The sequence below is a fragment of the Ranitomeya variabilis genome, chromosome 2 (genome assembly GCF_051348905.1).
Source record: "Ranitomeya variabilis isolate aRanVar5 chromosome 2, aRanVar5.hap1, whole genome shotgun sequence".
NCBI classification, from domain to species: Eukaryota; Metazoa; Chordata; class Amphibia; order Anura; family Dendrobatidae; genus Ranitomeya; species Ranitomeya variabilis.
The window spans coordinates 84616034-84622033 of NC_135233.1; positions in this window are offsets into that span (position 1 = coordinate 84616034).

The window sequence follows — 6000 nt, forward strand, 5'->3', positions numbered from 1 at the left end:
TGCACTGGCAAACTAAAAGTCTTAGGAACATTGAAGACTTAATACAAAGACACAGTTGTGTGTCTTGGTGAGCCTTTTACAGACCTGGGCAAATGTTCACATGGGATCATGCCAGGCCATCTGCAAAGCCCAATGGTTAGCACAACAGAGTTAGCAGAAGGGGTTGAGGGAAGGAAAGCGCAGATCCAGCAAAGATGCATAACAGAAAGTCGCAGCAAAAAATGCAATACAATTGACTTGTGTGAATGTACCTTTAGAGTTAGGCTACTTTCACACTAGCGTCGTACGACGCACGACGAATTGCATCGTTGCGACGTACCAACGCAAGCAGTGAAAGCGCTGCACAACGGGGGCAGCGGATGCTGTTTTTCAACGCATCCGCTGCCCCATTGTGAGGTGCGGGGAGGAGGTGGCGGAGTTCCGGCCGCGCATGCGCGGTCGGAAATGGCAGACACGACGCACCAAAAAACATTACAAGCAACGTTTTTTGGTGGCGACGGTCCGACGCAACAGTCGCATGATGGTTGCGACGTGTGTCAATGTGTCGCACTACGTCGCTAATGCAAGTCTATGGAGAAAAAACGCATCCTGCAAGCACTTTTGCAGGATGCGTTTTTTCAACAAAATGACGCATAGCGCCGTGCAGTACACTACGCTAGTGTAAAAGTAGCCTTAATTACTACTGGTGATGAGGGAATACATTTGGCACTATTTGTTACTCGCACGAATAGTTTGATATTCGAGTTATTTGTTACTTGGTGAGTTATTCGTTACTTGGTGAGTAATTTGCTATTCGCCTTGGTATATTTCAGTGACCCACTCAGCATGTTTGGCGCTTTATTTGCAGCCAATGAACATGCTGGGCTTGCTTGCCAATCACTGTAATGTCAGCACCATCTTTTTTGTGGCATTACTGTGATTGGCTGCCCGAACACGGGTGTTTGTTACACAGTCATGTGCAAATCAGCTGTGATAGGAGGTATAAAGTTTACCTCAGGTTACTGGTGTCAGCTGATGGGACTACAGCTCCCATCATCCAACACCTGCTGCCACTAATAACAGTGAGAGCAGGAGCAGCTAATGAGAGTGTTCAAAAGTCAGCTCCTGCACTGTAAATAAATTAAAAAAACGGCATGGGTTCCCCATATTTTTGATAACCAGCCAGGCAAAACTCACAGCTGGGGGCTGCAACCCTCAGCTGTCAGCTTCAGCAAGTCTGGTTATCAAGAATAGAGGGGCCCCTACACCATATTTTTTAATTATTCAAAAAAATAATTAAGAAAATGGCGTGGGGTCTTCCCCATTTTTGACAACCAGCCTTGCTAAAGCAGACAGCTAGGTGCTGGTATTGTCAGGTTGGTAGGGGGCCATGGATATTGGCCCCCCAGCCTAAAAATAGCAGCCCGCAGTAACCCAGAAAAACCACATTTTTGCCCAGCTCTTCCCACTTGCCCTGTAAGTATTACACACATGGACACTGACATCTCCGGTACCAATTTGACGTTAGCGAGAGCACTGACATCAGTGAGCTAATTGGCTGTGAACTTCCTGGATCTTTCTGATGGCACGAGGAGCATGAGAACTTTCTCACACTTGCGCTTGCGGTAACATTAGACAGGTCCTACAAGCTCACCACAAGACACTGGGCAGCGATAGCAGACGTTGCTCAGTGTCTCTGCTGGATGACAGGCTGTATGGTCACATCATGCAACCATGCAGCCTGCCATCTAGATGTAGCAGAGCTAGACCCATCGCAGGATAAATCGATTATCATCTTCTCTACGGAAAGGTGAGGAATATTGTTGTTTATTTTTTATTTCTTTTGCAGAAGACAATGGTGTTGGTGGAATGGGCGAGGTCGTAAGTATGATTTAATTAAGATTTATTAAAGGAGTCTGTGTCATTGTATCAAGTAAAGGACTTTATTCTGGGTGTGTGTTTTTATACAATATGACTATGGGGTTAGTAATGGGGTCATCTTATTGATGCCTCTCCATTACTAACGTTGGGGCTTGATTTCACCTGACAATACAAAGATGACATCAACCCCCCAACTATCACCACACTTGCCACCACTACAGGCCAAGTGGAAAGAGCAAGTCTAAGTGCCAGAATTGGCACATCTTATAGATGCGCCTTTCTGGGGTGGCTGAGAGCTGATGTTTTTAGCTTGGGGGGCAATATCCACGGCCCCTTCCTAGGCTATTAATATCAGTCCACAGCTGTCTGCATAGCCTTTGCTGGTTATTAATTATAGGGGAACCCTACATCATTTTTTGGGGGGTCTCCCATTTTAATAGCCAGTAAAACTAAGTATACAGTTGTGAGCTGATATTACTAGCCTGAGAAGCTCCATGGGTATTATCCCCTTCCCAGGCTATAAACATCAGCCCCCAGCCGTTGGCTTTCCCTCTCCTGGTTAAGAAAATTACTAGGGAGCCCACGCTATTTTTTTCAGAAAAATAATCTTTTAATAATGAAATGCATTTACAGTAAGCTGCACACACAGTGTACTAATTGTATTTGTCACTGACATCTGTATAACTATTCTATGTGTATTTACTGTATGTAATCCATCTATTCTATGCTGTCAGCTCCTGCTGTGATTTTACAGTACATGGCTGTTGAATTGCCGGTTTTAATTCTATCTATGTAATATGTATACATATATGTGTCACTGACATCTATATATCTATCTATTCTATGCGTATATATCTATTCTATCTATTCTATTCAAACCTGTCGCAGCAGATGAATTGCCGTATTTTCATATCTATCTATCTATCTATCTATCTATCTATCTATCTATCTATCTATCTATCTATCTATCTATCTATCTAACTATCTATCTATCCCAACCATATCAGCTTTTTTTCTCATGCTCCAGACCTGTTTGTTGGGTCCAGCAGTAAAATATTCGACTTTCCCATTGACTTACATTGGATTTACTACAACTAAAATGAATTCATTCATAGGCAAAGAGCCCCTGTAGTCCTAGCCTAAATCTAAGCACTTGTTTTTTTTTTATCAACTACAGGTTGTTTTTTTTTGTTTTTTTTTAATTCTGAAGACTTATAAAAGGAAAAAAAAGTTATGGTAAACATTTTATTCCTACAGAAAACATGGAGTCCAAGTCCACTAATATGTAATAAACTAATAAAATAAAAAAAGTGTATTGTATCAATACAAGGCATAAATAGATATCACAGAAATCATAGAAGTCAAAAGAAAAAAAGTCAGGTGTTTAGGACAGCTGAGTGATCATCAGTAATATGAAAGGGTGGGATAATAGTGAGCCCCTCTAGCAACATATGATATTCATTATCATTATAGAAATGCATAAAGTGCTTAGTGTACTTGTGCCATAAACCAGAGGACAACCAATACAGTACCATCCATGTATAATGTGTGCACACTAGCGATGAGCCAATATACTCGTTACTCGACATTTCACGAGCACGCTCGGGGGTCCTCTGAGTATTTTTTGGTGCTCGGAGTTTTCGTTTTTATTGCCGCAACTGAATGATTTACATCTGTTAGCCAGCATAAGTACATGTGGGGATTCCCTAGCAACCAGGCAACCCCCACATGTACTTATTCTGGCTAACAGATGTAAATCATTCAGCTGTGGTTATGAAAACTAAAACTCCGAGCACAAAAAAATACTCGGAGGACCCCCGAGCATGCTCGAGAAATCTCGAGTAATGAGTATATTCGCTCATCACTATTGCACACATATCGTGCATAAATGCCGCCTCTATTATTAGAAATACTAGTGTAAGAATATAACCAGGCATCAATAGTCCATAACTAGAGGGAAAGATCACATCTATACTAAGTACTGCAATCTACTAAAGGGACAATGATTAATATGATCTCATGTATAGGACCCACTTACCCACACTTCCACCTGTATGATGAGCTCTACCTACAATATCAAAAAAGAGAACTCCGGCACACTCAAACAATTCCAAGCAAATGGTAAAAGTTTATTAATTTTCTATTCTTTCTTTGTTTCAAAAACACATACTCCGCATATAGGAAATACAGGACAAAAATATCAGGTATTACGGTAATTTCAATGTTTCGGCTCGGTATGAGCCTTTATCAAGATAAACCTGTATCTTGCGGTGGGTGAGAATCCGGGTGCTAAAGGTCCATACTGCGGATTCTCACCCACCGCAAGATACAGGTTTATCTTGATAAAGGCTCATATCGAGCCGAAACATTGAAATTAATACCTGATATTTTTGTCCTGTATTTCCTATATGCGGAGTATGTGTTTTTGAAACAAAGAAAGAATAGAAAATTAATAAACTTTTACCATTTGCTTGGAATTGTTTGAGTGTGCCGGTGTTCTCTTTTTTGATATTTATGGACTTTTTTCTCCTGAGCACCTATCTTATATAGTGAGCACCCCTTTCTTTTCTAGAGCTCTACCTACAGCCCCAGTCCTTTGGGACTACATGTTGTGGCCATTTTATAGGCATTTAGCCATATTGATACTATAATAATAATAATAATCTTTATTTTTATATAGCGCTAACATATTACGCAGCACTTTACAGTTTACACACATTATCATCACTGTCCCCGATGGGGCTCACAATCTAAATTCCCTATCAGTATGTCTTTGGAATGTGGGAGGAAACCGGAGAACCCGGAGGAAACCCACGCAAACACGGAGAGAACATACAAACTCTTGTAAATGTCCTTGGTTCAGTTGATATTGATTCTTTATGTTACACATTGCCATAATTGTAACGACCCGCATAATAAATTGCTGTAATTAGGATGTTCCTCTGCAGTTGCAACCATTGGCTGGCCAGATTGGGGGGTCATTCAGGGGTCTTTTGCCTTCTCCTGTGTTGAGCCCCTACCTATGCCTCTTCCTACCCCTGGCCATTCCAGTAATGCCTTGTCCGTGACCTCATGATGCCACACTGATGCAGTCACAATACTATAGTTCACTGTGCTTAATGTGCCTTATCAGAGTCCTAGGCAGCTTCTTCACTTCTGCAATTATATTAAAGGGGTTTTCGGATCCAAATCGATAAGTCTGCAGTCACTCTGTGTGACTGCAGACTTATGCACCCCCTAGCACATGCACTGTGCACTGTGAGGATTCATCAGTTTCTGAGCCGGGACCGGAGAGTATGTGTCAGTTATATGTCCAGTGGGCGCAGCCTCGCTGCACACATACCCTCTGGTCCTTGCTCAGAAACGGATGTATCCCCACAGTGTGTGCACTGGCGGGATTCATAAGTCTGCAGTCACACAGTGACTGCTCAGTTATCGATTTGGACTGGACAACCCCTTTAATGTGTTTTGCATCTTTTTGATCGTGCCCCCATGATTAGCAGGTTTGTGGACATTTCTATGTATCTTCCACTGTAGACGGCCAGCAGCCATTCTTATTACAGCTGCTCCTAATACGATTCTCTTTTATAGTCCCCGGTGGGAATGGCCTCCATGTAGTAAAGAAGAATGATGGAAGGTTTTATCATTAGATCCATTCTACTGCAAAATACAAAAGTGATCATATTATAGTTCATATTATAAGGTGTGAGCTCTGTGATTGTAAAATTAGGGGACAGCAGAAGGTTTCTGAGGTCTCATCCAAACAGCATGTGTCACAAGGATCTTGAATACCATGGCCATACATGTCAATGGGATCATATTGTACCTCTGTGCACATCCGCGCAAAGACGCTTTATTGCTCGGAGCTGTGATGTAGGTACGTAACATAGATTATTGTCTCCTGGAATATTTTGCACTAACACCCATCTAGGGTTTCTATAGCTAAGGCTGGTTTCACACTTGCGTTTTTATCTGCATGCGTTTTTAAAAAAAAGCATGTGTGAAAAAACGCATGTAAACGCGGTAAAACACATGTGTTTTTAGACGCATGCGTTTTTATAGAAAAACACAAGAAAACAAGAAAAAAACAAAAAACCCTAACCCTAACCCTACCCCTAACACTACCCCTAACCCTAACCC